The sequence below is a fragment of the Hypomesus nipponensis genome, chromosome 9 (assembly GCF_054491055.1).
Source record: "Hypomesus nipponensis isolate SF chromosome 9, ASM5449105v1, whole genome shotgun sequence".
NCBI lineage: Eukaryota > Metazoa > Chordata > Actinopteri > Osmeriformes > Osmeridae > Hypomesus > Hypomesus nipponensis.
Window position 1 is genome coordinate 5,337,501 of NC_140369.1, and position 25,938 is coordinate 5,363,438.

The following is a 25,938-nucleotide window of genomic DNA, read 5'->3' on the forward strand; positions in this document are numbered from 1 at the left end:
GATGTGTCAGTGATTAAAACACTGTATTCCACCTTTCCCCCCTCCTTCCTCTCCTCCCGCCTCCCTCTTCACTCCCTTCCCCCCCACTCCCTTCCTCCCCCGCTGAGATGATTGTCGCTCTTTATCTTTTGACGTCAACCTCTCCCCGTGCTTGCTCTCTTGCTCCGCGTAGTCCCCTGTGACAGATGTTGTCAGCCGGCAGGCTGAGAGGAGGTAGGACATTCTGAAGCACCAGGAATCACTTAAGCACTGCTGAGGAGAGCTTTTTTCTCCGCACCTTTGCCCATTCTTCCTGTAGAGCCCCTGCAGGGGCATCCCCGTGCCCTTTCATATGAACGGCCGACGGGGATCGCAGAAGCGCTGTTGGTTGGTCGACACTTTGTCGAGCGTCGGCTCAGCCCTACGCATCTTTTGTGTGCTTTTGTTTAGGAGCCGGCTGATCTGGAAGGCTTGCATGCAGCAGCTAGTGCTGGAGAGATTTAAGCAGGATAAGAAGCTGTTACTCTCCACGGTTAGTGAGGACTTGAGGGTGAAACACCTTATTTGAGGATGAGACTAAGTAAGAAACTCTTGGTTTGAGGCGTCTGTGTAAAGCTCTGAATGGGAGACTTCGGTATGACACTCTTTAGTTCAGCCCTCCGCGTAAAGCTCTGCATTTCAAGGTTCAGTATGAAACTGGCTTCATGGCGTGTTGTCTCCATGCAGTAAACAAACGCTAAAAGGGCTGCTCCTATTAGCATCACATTCAGTGATATTAATAACTGGTGCAGTTCAACTCCCTCTCCGCCCACACTGTCATTTCTTCAGAGACACATTGAGTGTGTGTGTATGTGTATATCTTTGTGTTTATCTATCTGTCTGCCTGCCTCCATCTTTGTCATTCTGTTTGTCTGTCTGTTTGCCTGTCTGTCTATCTGCCTGTCTGTCTGTCTGCTTTCAGCCAGTGTCATGATCATGTGTGTTTTATCCCATACACTTGGCCCTCATGTATTTTGACTGTACAGGCTGCACCCAGTGAGTTTAAAATGTTTTTATAAAAAAAAAAAAACGTGGAAGTAATTCAATGCTAAAGCCCAGTTGTCAGTTACAATGGATGCTCTGAGCTCAGTTTTTCAAATCAGCAGATTGGAGGTAGCAGGAGGGGGGCCCTGTCGAAATACTGCATCAGAGGCCTTCCTTATAGCACTGCCTTCTTACCCTGCGTTTCCCACCGAGCAAACAACCGCCCTGATACATGGTTGAACCCTCTATTGTTATTGAAGTAGAAACGTGGTGATTTTGCAGACCAAAGAATCACGCCGTCCACTGTGAGTGAATCATCCGTCAGTCTGGCTGTCTCGACATCTTTAAGTCCTACATTCATCTTTCTGCTGTTTCTATCTCTCTCTCCTTCTCTCTTTCTCTCTCTTTTTTTTCTCCCTTGTAATTTCAGTCAAGGCTTAGTCAAGCTAGTAGCTGCCAACGTTCTGACCATTCTCTCATAATTACTCAAGACCAAATAATCCAGACACTTTAATAGTTCATTTCTTTAATGGACCCATTTACAGATGGCAGTTTTTTTTTTCCTTCTCCTCCTTCCTCCAAGAGTGGTTTCTCCACGTCAGCCAAAGTTCTCCATGAAGGCCAAAATGTTTCTTCACAGACAGGCTCAGAAAGAGGCCTGTGTCCTGGTGGGCTGGATACCCCATTTGGTGTTTCAAAACCCATTGACACTGTATGACTATGTTTAGCTTGTGTTCTGCTCCTCTCTCTTGCCAACCGTCTCTGGAGGAGGGGATCCCTCTCTGAATTGCTCCTCCCAAGGTTTCTTCCATTTTTTCTCCCGTTGGGAGTTTTTCTGGGAGTTTTTCCTTGTCTTCCTTGAGGGTTTAGGTTGGTTGAGGGGCAGTTCTATGGGCGTATGTGAAGCCCTCTGTGACATGCTTGCGTGTAAAAAGGGCTATACAAATAAATTTGATTTGATTTGATTTGATTACAACGAAACAAGTGAAATAGTCCCCAAAAACCATCAAGGTCAATAAAAAAAAAAAAAAGAGTTCCCCCTGACACCTAATGTTTTGCCCGTTTGGTCCATTGACTCATTATGGGTCATGTTTATGAAAGGTAGAACAAGAAAGCTGGCGTGCTTCTGACTCACAGAGGCAGCTCCTAATGAAAGTGTGAGTAACGAGGCAGCGGGTGAGGCTGCAGCTCTGAACAATGTCGACTATTCCAGCTGAAGGGTGTCATTACTCTAAGAGAGAAAGGTGGAGGGGGAGGGACAAGTGGGGGAGGGGGGAGGGAGAGAGGAGAGATGGAGGGAAGGGGAAGAGGTGGAGGGAGAAAGGGATGGAGTTAGGGAGGTGAAGGGAAGGAGAGAGGAAAAGGTGGAAGAAGGGAGAGAGAGAAAAGGAGACAACGGAGATGGACGGATGGGGAAACAAGGAGAAAGAAAGATGGAGGGAAGAGGGAGAAGAGACAAAGGAAGAGAGAGAGGAAGGGAGAGGTACAGAAGGAGAGAGAGAACCAGAGAGGCAGGGACACGGGGGAAACGCGAAGGTGGAGAAACCGAGAGAGACAGAGGGAGAGAGGGAAGAAGCAGGGAGAGTTGAAAAGTGAACGAGGAAGGGGAGAAGGGAGGAGTCACGCGGGGCTTGTGTGCCTCGTCATCTCTCTGCCCTTGCCCCGTTAGTGACTACAGGCTCCATTTCCCTGCGTTATTCCTGCCTTCGGCCCTCTCTGCCCATCCACATCAATATTGCAGGAGCACGGTGCGCGTGTCCCCTCCATATAATGTTACCTTGCTAAACATGAATGTAAGGAGCTGGCATTCAGGAGCCCTTTTTGCTCTGGACTGATTTGTGCATGTAGGCTTCGGTGCTGAGTTAGTTTAATTTACCCAGGGTGCAGTGCATGTGTGCTTGCCTTCAGGAACTCCAGAGACAAGAGGAATGAGAAGACAGGATTAAGCAGGTTTACTGCTGCGTGTTTTCGATAGAGTTGGTGTAGGTTGGTGAGACATGATACAGAGATGCAGGGAAGGTTCCTGTTAGCCTAACAAGCAGGTCCGTTTGTGCTTTTGAGCCTCGGTCTGTTCTACACTCAAGTGCAGGATCTCAGTGTCACACAGTCACTCGCTCCCCCCTCCCACTCTCTCTTCCTCTCCTCCGCCTTCTCCTCTCCTCTCCTCCTCTCCTCCTCCCCTGTCTCGTCTCTGAGAGACTGGGCCATGGCAGGTGTGTATTGCCTCCCTGGACTAGATCATCAATACGCCGTGTGTGCAGCTGATATCGAGTGGTTGGTGAGTGGTCTGGTCTCCCGCCCTGGACCTCTCATCAATAGCACTTCCTCCATACGCCCCCGGGAGACGTGAACCCCCTCAGACAGAAGCAATCAAACACCCAGCCGTGCCACCGCTGAGGGAGAGGCCTGACGAGTGAACGCAGCTCCTGGAAGGATCTGGGCGTTCTCCTCAGGTCCTGGGGCGGCTTCTGTTTTCCCCTCGGCCAGTGAGCCGTTTGCTGGGGCTGTGTACTAGAGGATGAGGACAGTGGTGGTCCTGCTGGGATGGGCGTGGCAGGAAGACTGAAGGTGAACCGCCGATGTTCTCATGGGCCTGCGTAGGTGGTGTCTTTGTTGTGGAGGAACGGCGTGATTTAGTTACAGTAGACTGCAGAGATCAGTTTCCTTTAAGGTTACTGTAAATGAGCCGATTTGCGTGTGTGTGTGTGTATGTGTAAGAGAGAGAGAGAGAGTGTGTGTGTGTGTGTGTGTGTGTGTGTAAGAGAGAGAGAGTGTGTCTGTGTGTGTGTGTGTGTGTGTGTGTGTGTGTGTGTGTGTGTGTGTGTGTAAAAGAGAGAGAGCATGTATGTGTGTTGTGTGTCTTTCCCAGCCTTATCTGTCTGTTTTGGGTTATAGACCTTGCTGATCATGACCACAGTAGCAGGACCTTCCCCAACACAACCACCAGAACAGAGCCAACACTGCACTGACCCTAGCCCCGCCCCAAATCCTCCTTCATCTCCAGCATGTATTTCTGCCAGAGCCCAGGGCTGCCCCGGGAGAGGCAGGGTTGTGCAGATGGGCTCTGAGGCTGGAGAGCTCCAGGTCCACCAGACCAGCTCAGCTCTGTCTAATGAGAGGGTGCAGGTGTTACATCTGCAGCCTCCACAGCCCCTTCAACCCTGCCAGCGGCCTGGCCTGGCCTGGCCTGGCCTGGCCTGGCTTGGCTTGGCTTGACATGGCCTGGCAGGGCCTGGCTTGGCCTGGCTTGGCCTGGCTTGGCCTGGCTTGGCCTGGCTTGGCCTTTGCTTGGCCTTTGCTTGGCTTGGCCTGGCCTGGCTTGGCCTGGCTTGGCATGGCTTGGCTTGGCTTGGCTTGGCATGGCTTGGCCTGACTTGGCCTGGCTTGGCATGGGTCACCCCAGGACTGGGTCTGGATACTCAGTCAGACGTGATCATGACAAAGAAGGATTACTGTGTTTGAGTGTGTGCGGTCCACCTATTCTGGACGGATGGATTGTAAGTTGTTTTGAATGAACGCTTCATGGGTTGTGAATGGGTTGTGAATGGGTTGTGAATGGGTTGTGAATGGCGCTCAATGGACAAGAGGCGTCATCTGTTGCGACTCTACACCTGGTAGGAGATGCGTGGAGGAGAACTGATAGAGATTAGCCCCGTCTGTTTACAACACAGTTAGAATCCCTTGTTTGGCAAATTAGCATCTACTGAATGTGAGATGAACAACGAGTTGTTAGTGGAAATGCGTCATTCTCAGAGTCTATCGTTGTTAGTCTCATACAATCAATCACACTTGTGTTTTTACCAGATCACAGGAGCTGATCTGTTAACAGTGAACATCTGCTTCATTGTCTGTAGACATTATACAAGCGCTGGAGGGAGGGAGAGAGAGGGAGAGAGAGGGGGAGAGTGAAGAGAAAGAGAGAGACAGAGAGAGAGAGAGAGAGAGAGAGAGAGAGCGGGGGGAGAGAGAGAGAGAGAGAGAGCGGGGGGAGAGAAATGTAGCAGGAGAAATAGAGCAAAGTAGATTGGATGGACTTGGAGAATGAACATGTGTAGGCGTCGATTTGCATGCGTTGAGAAAGAGAAATTGAGAGGGGTGAATGAAAACATTGAATCTAGCGTAACGTATCTTAGCGTAGCTTAGCAGCATAACGGAGCTGGCTGGACTGCAGTCCCAGGGCAGCGGCGATGATGAGGTGAAAATCTAAAAGCCATTAGCAAGTCTCTAAAGCTCCATCATCCGGCCCTGCTGATAACAGCCCTGGAGGCCGGCCCTGGAAAGAGCTAGGCAGGGCCATATACGCCGGCTTTCACTACGGCGCCAGATACCATCAGCCGGCTCGCTGGGTCGTACAGCGGGTTTGACGCCTTTCCCTTTGTGACGCGTGTCCAGACCGGCTGAGAAGGAGAGATAGTGAAAGGAAAGAAAAGAAGGAAGAGGGGGAGGAAGAGAAAAAAAAACGTTAATTTGCGTTAATTAGCGGTGACAAAAAAGGACAAAGGAGGGGAGTCGTACTTATGAGCGTCTTTACGGCGCGCTCTCTTTCCTCTTTCTCTTTCTCTCGCTGTCCTCCCTTCTTTGCGGGGTGGAGGGAGGAGGAAGTGGCCAGCCGCGGTCTTCTAACCCGGCACACAAGGGGTCTACGGAGGCGCACCTGTGGACGGGGATGGAATGAAGGCAGCGTGGGCCAGAGCAGCAAACCCTCTGATCCTCAGGCGCACCTGTGGACGGGGATGGAATGAAGGCAGCGTGGGCCAGAGCAGCAAACCCTCTGATCCTCAGGCGTCGCTTATCTGCATTCTGGAAGCCGAATCAACCACACTCACCCTCTTGATCTTAAAGAAGATGCGTCGACAGTAATTTCCACCTCTCACACTCACCCGCTCTCTCTATTTCTCTCTCTTCCTCTACCTCTCTCACGTCTCTCTCTCTCTCTCTCTCACTCCGGTGCCTCTCTCTATCGCTACTCGTTTTTTTTTGTTTTTTTTACCATGGCCTCATTATGACAGAGCAGCCCACCCCCCACCCCCGTCTGTCTGTCTGTCCACCAGCACAGCTTTGATATTCATGATGCTGCAGTGTGATTGGGATGCAGAGGAAGTGCTGTGGAGTGGGGGGAGCTGGGGGGCTGGTGGGGGGAGGGGTATCTGAGGGATACTTCCTGTCTGGACCTCTGCAACCCCCCCCCTCCCCCAACAAACCACACCTACCCACCTCTACCTTCCCATGGGCATCCTACTGTGACCCTCTCCATCCACTAACCGTAGGCCCAAAGTCAGATCAGCGTGGCCACAGTTCCATCAAAGGAAAATCAGACATGTTCTGGCCTGACCTGGTTTAACAAGGTTGTGAGGGTAGGTGACAAGGTATCTGAGGATGGAGGTAGGGAGCGGAGGAAGGGAGGGAGGAGCGAGCGAGAATGGGGGGAAGGAGGGGGGTGATGATGATGAGGTGTGTGACAGATGAATGAAAGCAGGAGGATAAGGTAGGTCCCCTTGCACTTTGTTACTGTGACAGTGCACTGTCTGAGGACATTTGATTTGACTCCCAGTTTTTGTAGTTGGAGGACAGCTCCTGTGGTAGGATTCCCTAGTTTCAAGACTCTGGAACTAAGCTGAACGCTGACAGACCGAACTCTGGGTTCTTTGTCAAGACTGACTCACGAAATCCAGCTTTTGTGTGGATTCGGTCATGAAAAGCAAACAGAGCAGCCCTGTTCTGTGCTCTGTTGGAAGCAGGAAGACGTGTGGGCTTTGTGCTTGTGCATGTGCAAGCATCTGGTTCAAATCACCCGGTGTGTGTGTGTATGTTTGGCCTTAAGTGAGTTGGCTGAAGTTTATTGATAATGATAATGATCTCTCAGTTTATCTCTCACCCATTAATATGGTGGAGGAGGATGGAGGGAGAGAGAGAGAGGAGGGAAAGGGAGGAGGATTAAGGGAGGAGGAGGGAGGGAGGGAGGGAGGGAGGGAGGGAGGGAGGGAGGGAGGGAGGGAGGGAGGGAGGGAGGGAGGGAGGGAGGGAGGGAGGGAGGGAGGGAGGGAGGGAGGGAGGGAGGGAGGGAGGGAGGGAGGGAGGGAGGGAGGGAGGGAGGGAGGGAGGGAGGGAGGGAGGGAGGGAGGGAGGGAGCTGGGCTTTGGAGGACATGGATGTGAAAGTCTTGCCTGCAGCAAGAACATTTAGTATTCACCCTGGGAGAGATGTGTCAGCAGGCACATGGAGGTTAGCGATGAAACTCTGGCCCAAAACACACACACACTGATACACGCACACACCCTACACATACAAACAAATGTGCAGACAACATACAAACATGCACACACAAACATGCAGAAAGACACACACACCCATACAGTACAACTATACCCAGAATACAATATTCTAACAGCTAGAGAAGGGGATAGAGGGAGAGAGAGAGGGAGAGAGAGAGAGAGAGAGGGAGGGAGAGAGGGAGAGGGAGAGAGAGGGAGAGAAGGGGAGAGAGAGGGAGAGAGAGAGGGTGGTGGGGGAAAGCGGAGAAAGAGAGGTTAGTTACAAGGTGGGTGATATCATGATGAGGTTTCCTCCCCTTACCAATCATATCTATTTCTTGTACAGAGACAGCAGCCACCCTATCAGAGAGGGCCAACTGCACCCTGCTGGGAGCCAATCACAGGGACCCAACTGCACCCCCCCTAGCTATCTGTGGCCTCCATTGATCTAACTACATACCTCCTACTGTTTGATTTGAGATGTTCTTCCCCCTGGCACTGTGTGTGTGTGTGGCTGATTGTAAAAACTGACCTATGATTAGTTGGGGGGGGCAGATGAGTGGGTTTGTCAGAGTCAGACACAAGAACCATCTAACTCAGGATGGAACCTTTCTCTCTCTCTCTCTCTCTCTCTCTCTCTCTCTCTTTCTCTCTCTCTCTCTCTTTCTCTCTGTCTTATTTCAGTTTACATTGATCTCTCTCTCTTTCCCTCTCCCCCCTCTCTCTCTTTTTCTATCCTTCTCCCTCTCCCTGTCTCTCTCTCTCCCCACCCCTCTCTCTCTCTTTCTCTCTCCCTCTATTTCTCTCTCCTTCTCCCTCTCTCTCCCTCCTCTCTGTATCAGTATTTCACTCTCTTTATCTCCCTCCCTTTTCCCCCCTCTCTTTCTGACATAATAGCATCTCTCTCTTCTGTTGAGTGCTGAGAGGTGCTAAAACACCATGCCAATTACCCGAGACCTCAGAGGCCTTCTCATCCCATTTCCCCCAACATAGAGAGAGGGAGGTAGTGGAGAGATAGAGAATAAGAAAGGAAGGAGAGGACAAAAGACTGTAGAAGAGGTAAAAATGGGGAGACAACATGAAAAACAAAATCGTCATCAGTATTCATCTCCATTGCAGGAATGCTGAGGTTGGCCCGCACGTTATGATACAGGAGAGTGGATCTCCTCCCCTTACATGAGCACATGGGTTCTTGTCAGTGTTGTTCTCTATTTCTTTAGATGAAGCCGGGGTTTGATCACCAGACACACACCCCACGACACACATACACACATACACACAAACACACACAAACAGACACGTACACACACACAGAAAATTGTGATCTGAGACTGTCTGCATTGTGCTGTTGTAAATCACACAAAACAGACCCCCCACACACACACATATTTACACACCACATATATATAAACACACCACACATACACACACGCGCCAGGTAGCATGTACAACAGATAATAGGACATCAAATCCTCCATTGACCAGACCATGTGTTCAGAATAGGTAGTGACAGCAACTCCCAAAAGGATGTCACTTCCACACTGGTAATGCTGACCAATTACACAAGGCGGTTCTGCCAACTATCACAGGAAATAGAAAGATTGAAAGTAAGTGAGAATGCAAGGAGAGGGTGAAAGGAAGGAAATAAAGGTCAAGCTGTGAATGCCTCATTCTTCAGCAACGCTTAAGAAACGAAACGAAAGCTCTGTCGGGAATATGATGCCACTCTAACATTGGGTTATCAGCTCCACAGGAGTTCTACAAGCCTCACTGTGAGGATGGAAGTACAGGTGAAACCTGTCATAAAGACCTCCTGCTTTCTTCAGTGAAGCAGGAAATGGTGGAGATACAGTGTGGGCTTAGCCAGGCAGCCAGGCAGCCAGGCAGCCAGCCAGGCAGCCAGCCAGGCAGCCAGCCAGCCAGCTAGCCAGCCAGCCAGCCAGCCAGCCAGCCAGCCAGCCAGCCAGCCAGGCAGCCAGCCAGGCAGCCACCCAGGCAGCCAGCCAGCCAGACAGCCAGCTAGCCAGGCAGCCAGCCAGCCAGCCAGGCAGCCAGCCAGGCAACCAGGCAGTCAGCTAGCCAGCCAGGCAGCCAGGCAGCCAGCTAGCCAGGCAGCCAGCCAGCCAGCCAGCCAGGCAGCCAGCTAGTCAGGCAGCCAGCTAGCCAGGCAGCCAGCCAGGCAGCCAGCCAGGCAGCCAGCTAGCCAGCCAGGCAGCCAGCCAAGCAGCCAGGGAGCAGCAGAGCTGTGGGTTGTGTATCTGATCACAGTAACTCCAACCTGCCTTCTGATGATAGCATGCTCATTATAGCAAAGGCTGTGCCTTGACTGTTTAATGATCATGCACTCTGCAGCAGCAGATTTAGTAACTGTTACATTTAGTTATGGTTGGAATATGTCCAGCCTCTTGCTGTCTAATTTTAGTCAATGTCTTATTTCAGTTTACATTTGTCTTATTTCAGGTTACATTGATCTTATTTCCTACATTGATCTTATTTCCTACATTTATCTTATTTCAGTTTACATTTTTGTTATGTCTGTGAGCCCACTGTGTTTCACCTGCTCAGTGACTGTCTCAGCCACTTGTTCTAACAGAAGGCTGAAATGAATATACTATCAAACCAAATCACACCAAATCATTTTACTCAAAGAATAATTTCTGCATCTATGTGTAGTTATGTATCTTGTTGAAATGAGAAAATATGCATCCCTAGTAACTGTGTCCCTATCCCTGTGTATAACATCTATACATTTATTTCAATATTATGATTTCTCAATATCATACAAAAGTGCAATAAGAATGGGTGGAATAGGTAGGGGACTCTCTACGTCATGGGTAAGAAAACCTGACACCTTCCCTAGAGCAATTACCCTTGGAGTGTCCCTTCTCCTAAACAGTATGTTCCCTTGCATGGGACACCCTATTACCATGTCATGTTCCTATTCCTGTGTAGCCACAGTGTTACTGCTGCATGTATTCCTCCTCAACTCCTCTTGCCTTGCCAATTCTCTCCCCTCTCCTCTCCTCCACTTTCCTTCCCTCTCTTCTCCTCCCATCTCTTCTTCTCCAATCTCCTGTCCTCCCATCTCCTCAACACCTCTCCACTCCTCCATCTCCTCTCCTCCCCTCTCTTCTTCACCCATCTCCTGACCTCCATCTCCTCTCCTTCCCTCTCTTCTTCACCCATCTCCTGACCTCCATCTCCTCTCCTTCCCTCTCTTCTTCACCCATCTCCTGACCTCCATCTCCTCTCCTCCCCTCTCTTCTTCACCCATCTCCTGTCCTCCCATCTCCTCAACACCTCTCCACTCCTCCATCTCCTCTCCTCCCCTCTCTTCTTCACCCATCTCCTGACCTCCATCTCCTCTCCTCCCCTCTCTTCTTCACCCATCTCCTGACCTCCATCTCCTCTCCTCCCCTCTCTTCTTCACCCATCTCCTGACCTCCATCTCCTCTCCTTCCCTCTCTTCTTCACCCATCTCCTGACCTCCATCTCCTCTCCTCCCCTCTCTTCTTCACCCATCTCCTGACCTCCATCTCCTCTCCTCCCCTCTCTTCTTCACCCATCTCCTGACCTCCATCTCCTCTCCTTCCCTCTCTTCTTCACCCATCTCCTGACCTCCATCTCCTCTCCTTCCCTCTCTTCTTCACCCATCTCCTGACCTCCATCTCCTCTCCTTCCCTCTCTTCTTCACCCATCTCCTGACCTCCATCTCCTCTCCTCCCCTCTCTTCTTCACCCATCTCCTGACCTCCATCTCCTCTCCTTCCCTCTCTTCTTCACCCATCTCCTGACCTCCATCTCCTCTCCTTCCCTCTCTTCTTCACCCATCTCCTGACCTCCATCTCCTCTCCTTCCCTCTCTTCTTCACCCATCTCCTGACCTCCATCTCCTCTCCTCCCCTCTCTTCTTCACCCATCTCCTGACCTCCATCTCCTCTCCTTCCCTCTCTTCTTCACCCATCTCCTGACCTCCATCTCCTCTCCTCCCCTCTCTTCTTCACCCATCTCCTGACCTCCATCTCCTCTCCTTCCCTCTCTTCTTCACCCATCTCCTGACCTCCATCTCCTCTCCTCCCCTCTCTTCTTCACCCATCTCCTGACCTCCATCTCCTCTCCTCCCCTCTCTTCTTCACCCATCTCCTGACCTCCATCTCCTCTCCTTCCCTCTCTTCTTCACCCATCTCCTGACCTCCATCTCCTCTCCTTCCCTCTCTTCTTCACCCATCTCCTGACCTCCATCTCCTCTCCTTCCCTCTCTTCTTCACCCATCTCCTGACCTCCATCTCCTCTCCTCCCCTCTCTTCTTCACCCATCTCCTGACCTCCATCTCCTCTCCTCCCCTCTCTTCTTCACCCATCTCCTGACCTCCATCTCCTCTCCTTCCCTCTCTTCTTCACCCATCTCCTGACCTCCATCTCCTCTCCTTCCCTCTCTTCTTCACCCATCTCCTGACCTCCATCTCCTCTCCTTCCCTCTCTTCTTCACCCATCTCCTGACCTCCATCTCCTCTCCTTCCCTCTCTTCTTCACCCATCTCCTGACCTCCATCTCCTCTCCTTCCCTCTCTTCTTCACCCATCTCCTGACCTCCATCTCCTCTCCTTCCCTCTCTTCTTCACCCATCTCCTGACCTCCATCTCCTCTCCTCCCCTCTCTTCTTCACCCATCTCCTGACCTCCATCTCCTCTCCTTCCCTCTCTTCTTCACCCATCTCCTGACCTCCCATCTCCTCAACACCTCTCCACTCCTCCATCTCCTCTCCTCCCCTCTCTTCTTCACCCATCTCCTGACCTCCATCTCCTCTCCTCCCCTCTCTTCTTCACCCATCTCCTGACCTCCATCTCCTCTCCTTCCCTCCTCTCCACAGCTCCATCCCCTTGTGTGGTTCAAGTCCTTCTCCTTATTATGTGTGTCTGTGTATGGTACACAGACGCCTGCCTTAGGGTAGAGGGCCACAGCATGTTCACAGATTGGACTTCATTAAAGCACAGAAGATTGCACTGGACAGGGATCACTGATCCCCTTTCCTTAGTCTCTCTCTCTCTCTCTCTCTCTCTCTCTCTCTCTCTCTCTCTCTCTCTCTCTCTCTGTCTCTCTGTGTCTCTGTGTCTCTCTCTCTCTCTCTCTCTCTCTCTCTCTCTCTGTCTCTCTGTCTCTCTCTCTCTCTCTGTCTCTCTCTCTCTCTCTCTCTCTCTCTCTCTGTCTTTCTCTCTCTCTCTCTCTCTCTCCCCCCACTACATCTCCCCTGACAGACTGAGCCTCTGTCCCAACGGCAAAGATTAAATATAAAAGGAAAAAAAATAAAAAATAAAGCAAGCGGGGAGAATGGGGAAAGTTATCTTATTAAAACTTGAAAGGGGGAGGCTGGAGAGAGGGAGGGTCTGAACACTGTCTGGTTGCTAGGGGGAGAGGGGCGAGGGTGAAGAGGTCGGAGAAGAGATTCTACAGAGACGATGATGGGATTGATGAGAAGAGAATGTAAACCACTTCTTTGCTGTCTGATGTTGTTTTGTTTACGTTGTTCATGTATCGCACGTCCTCCAGGTCAATTTTGATGACCGTTGTTCAGTTTTTTTCATTCGTGCTGGATTACCTGAGAGGTTGTCTGCAGCTGGGATGGCTCTGCTGTAATGCAGATGTGAGATACATGTCAATTACTGGTGGTTTTTAAACTGATCATAGGTCATGAATAACCAATACTAGCCTGACCTGCCCTGGTCTGCCCTGGTCTGGTTTGATCTGGTTAAGCCTGGTTCGGGCCAGTCCGATCGGGCCTTGGCTAAAGCTGAGTCTGATTAACAAGTGAGTTTCTCATCATTGCACCACTCCTATCATGCTGGCTCATCTACATGAAATGGGGAAAAGGAGAGGAGAGAAATAATCACTATACATTTATACCATCATGTACATTGTGTGTGTGTGTACAGGTGTGTGTGTGTGTGTGTGTGTGTGGGTGCTTGTGGCGATGAATAATCTTAGTTGTGACAGACGGAGGACCTGGGTCACGGTGAGAGTTTCATCTCCTTTTCAAACACCATCTCTCTGTTGCTCTATAATTACATTTCTGCATTAGCATCACAATGCTAACCTGGGTATCCAGAACATTTACCACAGAGGCCATTACCAATGTGACTTTCTGATCCATTCAAGCCCAGACATGACAGAGAGACGACAGGAGAAGCCTCCCCCAGGGCTGTCAGTGGAGACGGACTGATACTGTATACACATCCTGCTTATCTCGCTCGCAGAGGAGAGACACTAATATTATACTACATTGGTCTTTCAGAAGGGAATCAGGATATTTCTGTGTATGTTTGGGTGTATTTCTGAGTGGATGTATTTCAGAGTGGATGTATTTCTAAGTGGATGTATTTCTGAGTGGATGTATTTCAGAGTGGATGTATTTCAGAGTGGATGTATTTCAGAGTGGATGTATTTCTAAGTGGATGTATTTCTGAGTGGATGTATTTCAGAGTGGATGTATTTCAGAGTGGATGTATTTCAGAGTGGATGTATTTCTGAGTGGATGTATTTCTGAGTGGATGTATTTCTGAGTGGATGTATGTTTGGGTGTATTTTTTTCTGAATGGATGTATTTCGACAGAGAGTCAGGTAGCTGAGCTGTTAGGGAATCGGGCTAGTAATCTGAAGGTTGCCAGTGTGATTCCCAGCCGTGTCAAAATGACGATGTGTCCTTGGGCAAGGCACCTCACCCTACTTGCCTCGGGGGAATGTCCCTGTACTTAGTCTAAGTCGCTCTGGATAAGAGCGCCTGCTAAATGACTAAATGTAATGTCAATGTAAATTTCTGAGTGGATTCCTCAGTGTATGGCCGGGTATTGAGTATTGAATGAAATGCGATCACTAAAATGTGGTACTCTTGTCAAGGTGCTTGCTTTTGTACAGTTTGTATCACGTTTATTAATATCACCCCACAACTTCCAGAAGGCTTTTCTCTTTGGGCGGTGTCTTCTATTGTTGGAATATTCTGGATTGCCCTCTAAAAAGGTAGAACAAGCAGTGCAAACGATTCAGTATTATTAACAGTATAGTTTGATATGAATGAATAAATGTAGTTTGAATGTTCACAGATTGAGTGGTAAAAGGACTGAGCACTGGATGGTAAGATGACAGTTTATACTGACTTTTAAAACCATGTGTGTGTGTAACAGACTATCTACCGCAGTGCCACCCCCCATGAACTCGAGGCAACACTACCACCACCTACGACGACATGATAGTTCTTGAATTTTCCTTTCGAAGTTATCTTAGTCTCTCACTTCTGTTGCACCATTCAAGGCATATGTAGCAGGACTGGTTCAATGAAACAGAATACTGTTTTTCTGTGTGTGGGAAGAAAGTAGTCTGGCGTGCTGGAGTGTTGAGACCATGTCTGTCAGACGTCGTCGAGCGAAGTTTGAGAGTTGCTCTCGAAGAGCGGAGCTCTGATGGGTGTTTGGGACAGTGCAACAGCAGTTCCCTTGGTAATGCCTTCCCAGTTGTGTTAATATTGCACAAAGTATCTGTAAATATCTGGAGCTGGGAGTTCCACAGATTGCACCGCCATGCCTGGCTTCATCAATAATTTGCATTTTGTTTTTCTCCCACTTTGAACACCAACCAACACTCTCAGAAACATGCAGGCACACCACAGGCACGCACACACACGCACGCACACAGACCCTCATGCACACACTTTCTTGCCCTTTCTCATGGGAGATTACCCAGGAGAACAGCACCACAGTGAAACACAGTGGTGACTAGCGGGCCGAAAGAGAGAGCGATTGTTTCTTTTCTTCTGAAGCCCTGAACTTTGTCCCAGTCCCTCTGGCGGTGTCGTCTGGTCAATCGCTCAGCGTGACAGCACAATAACGCCGGCTCTGTTAATACCTGCCCACAGATAGCTCCTCTCTCCCTCTGCGCTCCTCCTCTATCGAGGAAACAGCTTCTCTCTGATCGTTTTCCTCCAGGTCAGCATCAGTCTTGGAGGGTCTGGATCTGGGATGGAGTCATGGCTGAGAAAGCCTAGCAAGACTATTAAGTTGAAAGCTCTTTGTACAGTATTAGTAGGATACCCACACACACACACACACACACCCACACACACACACACACTTAGACATGCATGATGTCCTCGTGTCTGGAAGCCTTGCCAGGCTCACCAACACTAACTCAGGAGGCCTCGTTGAGTTGCAGTCTGGGAAATTGGAGCCATGCATCACCACGTTTGGACGGACCCCCCCAAAAATCCCATTACAGTTTGTAGCATGTCTCCAGAGATGGTAGTCAAGCATATGTGTGTTTGTGTATGCTTCTGTTTGTGTATGCTTGTGTGTATATATGATGTGTATATGTGTGTGTAGGTGTGTGTGTAGGTGTGTGTGTAGGTGTCTGTGTGTGTAGGTGTTGATAAAGCATGTCCGGATGAGGGGAGGACAGGATAAAAGGGTAATGGCTAGAAAATGTCCCCATCATAGTACATCAGCCCAGCCCACTCTGCTCATTGTGTTAGGGGCTGTGAGACTGCAGACAGCACACACACACACTGCAGGAGAGGGGGGGGGGGTTGGGAGAGGAGACAATAGGAAAGGAGAGTATGAGAGAGGAGGGTGGTCAAAAGAAGAGGAGAGGAATCAGAGGAGAGGAGTGCAGAGTAAAGTAGAGGGGGTCATTTGTGATCATGTGGTCTTTGCACATCAAAGAAAGAAGGGATTGAAGCAAGGGGAGGAGTGTGAGCTCTGAGTAGATGGATAGGATACCTCTGATAGAGAGTGATGGGGTCAGGCATCTGCCGAGTCAGATGCACTGATCAGAGCCCGCTGTCACATGAGCCCTGTGAGGGCTGCACTGATCAGAGCCCGCTGCATCACTTACCTGTCTGACGAGGTCTCCCACAAACAGATGACCCAACCTGTCTGTCTGCCTGCCTGACTCTGCCCCCTGTACCTGTCTACCTGCCTCTGTCTCCCCTACCTGTCTACCTGCCTCTGTCTCCCCTACCTGTCTACCTGCCTCTGTCTACCTGTCTACCTGTCTACTTGCCTCTGTGTCCCCTACCTGTCTACCTGCCTCTGTCTCCCCTACCTGTCTACCTGTCTACCTGCCTCTGTCTCCCCTACCTGTCTACCTGCCTCTGTCTACCTGTCTACCTGTCGCTGTGTTCCTACCTGTCTGCTTGCCTCTCTCCAGCTCCAGCTCTCCTGTGTGTCTGTGGGTGTCTCACAGCCAGAAGCCCTCCCTGTAGCCGCCGCCACATGCTGAACCAGCTGCTCATGAGACCAGTGGTCCCCAACTGGGTCTGCAAGGAAGGGAGACTGACAGACTGGCGGGGGGGGGGGGAGCCTGGGGGGGGGGGAGGCTGGGGTGGGGGGGGACAGGACAGAGTCTTTGTGTCCCCAGCCAGGATGGGGAGGCAGACAATCTGGCAGTAGGAGATGGATGGGGGGGTGACAGGGGATGGGGTGGTGGAAGGCGGGGCAATCTCCTGAAGAGGGCCAGTGGCCAGTCTGAGTACCCAACCCCCCCCCCCCACGCTTGCACACACATACACATACTCACACACACGCGCACACACTCACACACACACACACTCGCACACACTCGCACACACACACACACTCGCACACACTCACACACACTCACACACACACACACTCGCACACACTCGCACACACTCACACACACACACACACTCGCACACACTCACACACACACTTAATTAGCTGAATATGAGTGTGTGATCCCCCTGAGGAGAAAGATTAGTGAGTCATTGTTGTTGTTGCTGCTCGGCCCTGAGTCTGTTGTTGTTATTGTTGCTGCTGTTTTGTTGATGTTGTGTGTTGTGAGATGAGCCCTGTGGGAAGGGTAGGTGGGTACTGTATGGCTCAATTACACACACACACACACACACACACATACATAGTGTACACACACACACGGTTACACGCACACACTGGCTAGGTCTTCCAGTCGACTGTGGACTTGGACGTGTGTGATTGATGCTGTGTCTTCAGGCTGGATTGATTAATGACACCTGTGGGGAATGTATCAAGGTTCACAACATACTTAAGAATGCACACACACACTACACACACACTACACACACACTACGCACACACTACACACATAGTCATGTTCTTGTGTGTAGTGTCTATGTCCAAGCATACATACACACTCCCACACAAACAGACACTCAGTCACTTAGATACACATACACACACTACACACTAAAAGCACACTACAGACACACACACACTACACACACATTATATTATTGTATCTTAGCGTGGGAACAGGTAGGCGTCGATCCCAGCTCACAGATGATACCGCGTGTTGTTGACTTCTCTCTATAGCCCCCCCCCCACACACACACACACACACAAACACCGATATACTGTACACACACACTGACACACACTCAGCCCAGCCTCACAACCGCTCCCCTCCCTCCCCCCCCCCTCCACACACACACACACTGTGATGAATGTGCTTCAATTAAGGCTTGGGACGTAGACTGCGATGTGTCATTACTGCGCAGCCTGCTCCTACATTTATTCAATAAGGATGCAGCAGAGAACAGGAGAGAGATAGGGAGACAAATGAACCAGGGGGACTTCAGCTCAGGTTCGGCCCATATAAAACGCGATGCCCACTGATCACACCACACCTCGGTGTGTGTGGGGGTGTGTATTTGTGTGTGTGTGTGAGAGAGAGAGAGAGAGAGAGAGAGAGAGAGAGAGAGAGAGAGAGAGAGAGAGAGAGAGAGAGAGAGAGAGAGAGAGAGAGAGAGAGAGAGAGAGAGAGGGAGAGAGGGAGAGAGGGAGAGAGGGAGGGAGAGGGAGGGATAGAGAGAGAGGGGGAGGGGGAGGGGGAGGGGGAGAGAGGGAGGGGGAGAGGGAGGGATAGAGAGAGAGGGGGAGGGGGAGAGAGGGAGGGGGAGAGAGGGAGGCCCCCAGAAGGCAGCAGTTTTCTGTGATTGGGTTATTTCTGCTCTAACTAATGACTGTGGTTCCTTATGACTGAGATTCACTGGGCCTCCTCTGCAGCCGCAAAACCCTCTAGGCAGCCACCTCTTTGCACCCAGTCACTCTATTCAGTCAGCCATTCATACAAACCAATAACAAATGGGTCAATCTGGTGAAGTGAGACGCGTGCTGTTTATTACATTAACGGAGACAACCCGAACTACACATCTTTTTTTTCATTACGTTGGAAGTTCACGGGAAAAGGGAGTTTGGATGTTGTTGTGTTTCTGGAGTCGTTGCTCAGATGAAGGGGGATGATTGATGGAGAACGGAGGGATGAGGTGAGTGAAGGAGGGGATGGGGTGAGTGAAAGAGGGATGGGATGAGTGAATGAGGGGATGGGGTGAGTGAATGAGGGGATGGGGTGAGTGAATGAGGGGATGGGGTGAGTGAAGGAGGGGATGGGGTGAGTGAAGGAGGGGATGGGGTGAGTGAAGGAGGGGATGGGGTGAGTGAAAGAGGGATGGGGTGAGTGAAGGAGGGGATGGGGTGAGTGAAGGAGGGGATGGGGTGAGTGAAGGAGGGGATGGGGCGAGTGAAAGAGGGATGGGGTGAGTGAAGGAGGGGATGGGGTGAGTGAAAGAGGGGATGGGGTGAGTGAAGGAGGGGATGGGGTGAGTGAAAGAGGGATGGGGTGAGTGAAGGAGGGGATGGGGTGAGTGAAGGAGGGATGGGGTGAGTGAAGGAGGGATGGGGTGAGTGAAGGAGGGATGAGGTGAGTGAAGGAGGGGATTGGGTGAGTGAAGGCACGGCTCAGCTGTCTTCTTCTGCGGATCCTCTTAACAGACGTCTTGTTATCATCCCTCCCCCTCCTCTCGGAGCGCCGTAGGTCACCTTGGGAAGAATTGCTTCTCTGTAGCGTTTGATTAAGGGCCCGCTCCATCTTGTGTCGTTTTGAATACCATAAACCTGCTTAGAATGGGGCCACAAGCTGGCATCTCAGGAAATCATCTTGTCAGTTGTTGTCGATGGTGTCGTAAATGGAAAATGGCGGTTGGGTTGTTGGTGGGTGGGTAGGTCAGTGTGTGTGGGTGCTGGGGATGAATTTTCTAAACTTTCCAAGAGAAATAACGTCTTGTTTTAAAAGTGAAACTGAAACCTCCTATTTTTCCGACATAGAGACATTGTTCGAAGGCATTGTAGGAAGGGCATCGATGCACCGTTAGAATAAAGTGTCCAAGTATGACATTTGAAGTCAAGTTAACTTAATTTCTGATGTCCAAGTTACAGAGGAGGTCCATCATACAGACATGGGCAAAGGTCAAGGGTCAAGTCAGGTCACTGACTTGCACCGCTCCCTCACAGCAACAAGATCCAGGGTTTGATTCCCTCCTGGGTCTTTCTGTGTGGAGTGTGCATGTTCTCCTTGTGCTCACACTGGTTTCCACCACAGAAGAAGCTTAATATAAACACACGTAGAAGCAATGGCTCTCCATCCCATGCCCCTGACCAGGCTATGGGGGGGAGCCCATGGTCTTGGCCCCTGGTTGCTGTTGATGTGGCTGACCACAGCTCCAGGCTGCTCAGAGAAAAAGGACAGCCGGATGGGGAAAGCAGAGAAGAGATGAGAAGAAGGTGGAGGATGGGGAGACACTCTACAAGTCTGTTTCACTGGAAAAAGTATATTTCTCTGAAATAACATTTTAAACTTGTGAACTGAATTTGCCCTTAAGCACATCTGGTCTGCATCCTAACATTCGGTATTCTTGGACTTGAGTATGATAAACTTGGACCATCCAGGAGGAAATATGAGGAGCAAAACTAGGAAGACGCCTACACACACACACACACACATCTGTTCAGTCTCTAGTCTGTGAACAGATGCATGCTGAATGTCTACATTCTTTATAGAGATCCAGTAGATCGTAATGGATGTGTGTGTGTGTGTGTGTGTGTGTGTGTGTGTGTGTGTGTGAATGAGTGAGATGTAGGCAGAGAAATAGAGAGACAGAAACAGGGAGAGAGAGAAACAGAGGGAGAGGGGGAGAGAGAAGCAGAGATGGAGACAGAGTGAGAGAGGGGGAGAGAGAAGCAGAGATGGAGACAGAGTGAGAGAGGGGGAGAGAGAAGCAGAGATGGAGACAGAGTGAGAGAGGGGGAGAGAGAAGCAGAGATGGAGACAGAGTGAGAGAGGGGGAGAGAGAAGCAGAGATGGAGACAGAGTGAGAGAGGGGGAGAGAGAAGCAGAGATGGAGACAGAGTGAGAGAGGGGGAGAGAGAAGCAGAGATGGAGACAGAGTGAGAGAGGGGGAGAGAGAAGCAGAGATGGAGACAGAGTGAGAGAGGGGGAGAGAGAAGCAGAGATGGAGACAGAGTGAGAGAGGGGGAGAGAGAAGCAGAGATGGAGACAGAGTGAGAGAGGGGGAGAGAGAAGCAGAGATGGAGACAGAGTGAGAGAGGGGGAGAGAGAAGCAGAGATGGAGACAGAGTGAGAGAGGGGGAGAGAGAAGCAGAGATGGAGACAGAGTGAGAGAGAGAAGCAGAGATGGAGACAGAGTGAGAGAGGGGGAGAGAGAAGCAGAGATGGAGACAGAGTGAGAGAGGGGGAGAGAGAAGCAGAGATGGAGACAGAGTGAGAGAGGGGGAGAGAGAAGCAGACATGGAGACAGAGTGAGAGAGGGGAAGAGAGAAGCAGAGATGGAGACAGAGTGAGAGAGGGGGAGAGAGAAGCAGAGATGGAGACAGAGTGAGAGAGGGGGAGAGAGAAGCAGAGATGGAGACAGAGTGAGAGAGGGGGAGAGAGAAGCAGAGATGGAGACAGAGTGAGAGAGGGGGAGAGAGAAGCAGAGATGGAGACAGAGTGAGAGAGGGGGAGAGAAAGAGATGCCCTTCTGTTTTCCTGTCTATCTGTTCTCAGTGTTCCTCCCTCCTCTCAGCCTCGTTTGTTGTTTCTTTATGTATCCCTGCAGGCAATCGTTTTGAAGTGTGTGTGCACGCTCCTCTGTGTGTGTGTGTGTGTGTGTGTGTGTGTCTGTGTTCCAGACCATTCTGTAAGTGAATTGACCTGCTGGCCCTGGCAGTGAGAGGAGAATTCCCAGAATCCTGTGTCACAAGGACGCGTGGGACATCTCGGGAGGAAGAGGAGGTTCTCAGAGGAGGAAGAGGCGGAGCAACGCGTCTCTGCTGGCCACACTTCATACACTCCCTCCGGCTAAGAAAACACCACCTCTGAATGAAGGCTTTGTTTTTCCCTCGTCTTGCCGTGTCAGAAGAGGTGAAGATCTAGGTTGTGATGTCTCCTTCAGGCTTTAACAGGACGTGGTTCTGAGTTTCGAAGGAGAGCACTGCTGTAGTTGTTCCAACTGTAAACCCCATGATACAGGTTCCTTCAGTAAATAGCTTTGTTTTGAATGAGTCTCAGTGTGATTCAGAGACAGTAACAACTATCTTACTATGACAAGAGTCAAGAACAGTTTATAGACCTACTGTATCACCAAGATGGGACTGTTTGTGTGTGTGTGTGTGTGTGTGTGTGTGTGTGTGTGTGTTGGGCCTCAGAACTCCAGGGAGAGATGAAAGACCGGTACAGAGCTTTCTCGCTAGCTCCTTGTATTTTTACAAATGGTCCCCAGGCAGAAACCTTGCTCTGTCTCTTTTATATGAGGTCACACGTATGACAGGCCTGTCAGTGTGGCCGATGGTTCTCCCACCCTCAGAGGGAATCAGCCTGTGCTTTGAGATGACACAGCTTTTCTGAAAGTGCTCAGAAAAAATGACAGATATCACTGAGCTTGTGTGAGCACTATATGAACGTACTGACAGAGGTTCAGATAATGGTGACGGAACACCTACGTAGGGTTCCTCAAGCCTGCCTGGAGAATTAACACCACGGTTCCAGAGGGTTCTCCAATACCACTGTAGCACATTGATTTCAGAGATGGGAAGTAACAAAGTACAAATACTTTGTTACTGTAGTTAAGTCGATTTTTCTGTTATCAGTACTTTCCTTTTTTTCTGCCAAATGTTTAATTTCACTCTAACATTTATGCACAGATATTTACACACATATCTGTACTTTCTACTTCTTAAATGGTCAAGCGAGGCTCGTTACTTTAGGTTTAATCTGTATTTGGGCATGATCTCAAAAAGCATTTGCGTTTATTATTTTGGAAAAAAGTTTTTATAAAGTTTCATTAGTTGCTCCAAACTCTGAGTAGGTTTAAGTACAACTGGATTTAGAGCTAGAAGAACTTGCTGCTGAGTAGTTCTAAAGAGGAACAGGAAAACTTTGTTTACCATTATCGAGAGAGCTCTGTAACTAACAGCAATACAGACTGTTTTCATTACATTGTCTTTGTTAATGTTTCGTTTTTCGAGAGAGAAACCCACCGCGTGTAAACAGTCTGGAGGCGGTTATTAGGGGCTGGTTTCAGCAGCTCGTGCAGATGGAACAGGTGGCAGCAGACTGATTTGAATGGAGAAAGTCTGTTACAGAGGCTACTCACAGGCTGTCTGTAAAACTGTGACAGAGGGACTGTGCGTGTGTAGCTGGGTCCACAGAGATACGGCTGTAGGTGTGTGTCCCCTAGTTTGATAAAGAGAGCAACACGACCTCCCGCAACCCTAAAATAATTACAAAAGGTATATAATTAGGATGTATATTCCTTGCAGAGATGAAGCTGTTTTCATACATACACTTCTGGCTCGTCGCCTAAAAGTTGCGACTAACGTTTGCGCAGCGTTGCCCTTGTTATTTACACCTGATTGCCTGTCGATTAGTAGCCTACACTAGCTCCACTGGCAGCGACTAAATTCGCGTGAATTAGCCTATTTGCACCTCGCAAGCGGCTCCACGTGGTGCTGGGAATAGCATTTACTTCCTTGCATAAACTGTGCAAGCTGTGTCATATTATTCCCTAATAAACGCCTAGAATAGGGTTCGCTTCTCTTGCTAGGCAGCCTGCTCGCGCTGCCAGATATCTCGCACTGCCTTGCGGGGCCTGTCACGTGACTTCCATTGAAAATGGTCTACCCCTCCCCCTGAAAACAATCCAAGGGGAAACACTGTGTACACACACACTTACACACACATACTGTATACATGTGCACACATGCTGGCACACAGGCAGGCACCCACACACACACAGGCAGGCGCATACATCTGCACGCACACACTTTCCCCAAGCTGTTTACTCATCAGTGTTTACCCTATGCAGAGTAGTGGGGCACGCTTCACTGCCTCCAACATCCATCTACAACCACACCTCTTTTAGCTCCTCTTCGTTTCTCCTTCTCTCTCTCTCTCTCTCTCTCTCTCTCTCTCTCTCTCTCTCTCTCTCTCTCTCTCTCTCTCTCTCTCTCTCTCTCTCTCTCTCTCTCTCTCTCTCTCCTTTGCGCTCTCTCTTTCTCTCCTTCGCTCTCTCTCTCTCTCTTCTCTCATGATGCATATCCTAATCTTTCCATCTTTATATATTTCTATGTCTTCATCACTGCTTCCATTTCTCATTCTCAGTCTTTCCCCATCTCTCTCCCTCTCTCGCTCTCCTTTCTGTCCCTGTCCCTCCCTCCCCATGTTCTCCACCATCTCTAAACACACACCGGCAGGCAGGCAGACATATAACCCCTACCACACACACACACACACCTAAACATGTGACTGTGAAGGAGAAGAGTAATTTCCGTTCTTCCTTAAAGGGATGGCCAGCAGGTTGACCCCACTATGCTGAAGACATACACAAACACATACGCACTTTATGACTCACCTGGATCCTGAGGTAATAAGGAACAATAGCAGAGTAGGAAATGGTATTGAAGTTTGCCCAGGTGTTGATTCTATGCTTAAATGCGTTTTAAAAGGAAAAGTTTAAGTCCTCTGTAATGATTGATTAGTATGCCTTCGTCATCCCTCTCTCCCATCTTTACTGTAACATAGCTGCTTTGAGGAGATACAATTAACTGGAGAACAGGCTGTGGAGTTTATTGTTTAGAGATTCCGACTTCCTCTGAGCTTCACCAAGTCTAGCGTGTAGACCGGCAAAAGACCACAATGTTAATTTGCCACGTTGGTCTCTGCAATTACTTTTGCTAACTGGTTTTAGAGGTTTATTGAAAAGTCGGTATTCTGTAAATTGATTTAAATCCCAGGGCTGTGAGACAATCACATTACTCAGGGTTATGGTGGAAAGAAAAACAGCACCTACTTGGATTGAGCTGTCATGCTGTCCTGCTGTCTTTCACTAGCAGGGAAGTCTGTCTGTTTGCCCTGTGGCAGGAACTGATTCCAGAAATAAACAGCCCCACAGCAGCTGTATTGTTGGGCTATGATGACTGTACATCTCACAGTGCGTTCATTCCTTTTCGAATGTCGCTGCATCTTGCAGTTTTAGGAGGCATGTGAGTGCTCGTGGGTGAGTGGGTATAATTATCTAGAAATATTCATGTCGGAGACGCTTTTGACCAAAGTGACTCACAAAAACAGTAAGTGCCGCAGATAATTCCTGAGGAGAAGTGCACCGTTGTAACAGAATTACAGTGGTTAATGCCAAGGACTAATGAAAGTTGATGAACATTGTGAATTGTCTCCTCGGAGTGTTGACGGTTGAATATCACACTTTAACACTTCCCACACACACACAGTTATTAGCTTATATCATAATTCCATCACTACAAGCAGTAGTGGAATATGTCTAATTAGTATCAGATAGCAGCATGATATGATCACTTCAGGGAGAACCATTAGAAACGCTGTTCGCTGTTTGAGCATGCTTCTCATGCCTGTCCGGACCTCTTAAGGGATAACTATTGCAAATGTTCCTCTTTAAATCATGATACATGTATAGATGTGTAATGTATGCTCTTAGCAGAGGTGTATGTACCTGAGTGCTAGAAAAGATCCCTGGCTGTGCCTTTGACTTCAGTAAGTGGTGTTCCAGTATGATCTGATTTCTTATTTCCTGGATATGTCTGCATAATGATGACATTAGCGGTTGATGTCAGGATTTTTCTTCCTGAATGGATGTGCATTTTAATTGAATAAAACAAACTACACTGAAAGACTGAACCTGATCTCCCTGAGTGAACAATCTGATCCTAATTCTTTATTGCCCTGCAAACACATGATCACAAGTCGACACATGAGTCCCCACACCTGAGACATTTCTCTTCCTCTGCCAGTCTCTCTCTCTCTCTCTCTCTCTCTCTCTCTCTCTCTCTCTCTCTCTCTCTTACATTCTCTCGGTCTCTTTGTCTCTCTCTCTGTCTCTCTCTCTGTCTCTCTCTCTGTCTCTTTCTATCTGTCTCGCTCTCTCTCTCTCTGTCTCTCTATCTCTCTTTCTGTCTCTCTTTCTATCTCTCCGTCTCTCTGTCTGTCTGTCTGTCTCCCTCTCTGTCTCTCTCTCTCTCTCTCTGCCAGTCTCTCTCTCTCACACTCTCTAGCTCTCTCTCTCTGTCTCTCTCTCTGCCAGTCTCTCTCTCTCTCTCTCTCTCTCTCTCTTTGTCTCTCTCTCTCTCTCTCTCTCTCTCTCTCTCTCTCTTTGTCTCACACAGTCTCTCGCTCTCTCCGTCTCTCTCTCTGTCTCCCTGTCTCTCTGTCTGTCTCTCTTTCTGTCTCTCTGTCTCTCTGTCTCCCTGTCTCTCTCTCTCTCTCTGTCTCTCTCTCTGTCTCTCTCTGTCTCTGTCTCTCTCCCTCTCCCTGCTGTTTCTCTGCCAGTTGAGTTAGTTCTC

General features: G+C 49.5%; 1 protein-coding gene across 1 annotated transcript in view; it reads left to right on the forward strand.

The window, feature by feature from the left end:
- Positions 1 to 25,938, forward strand: part of asic1b (acid-sensing (proton-gated) ion channel 1b) — a 91,464-nt gene that overhangs the window by 14,019 nt on the left and 51,507 nt on the right. The gene's annotated exons all lie outside the window — the stretch shown is intronic.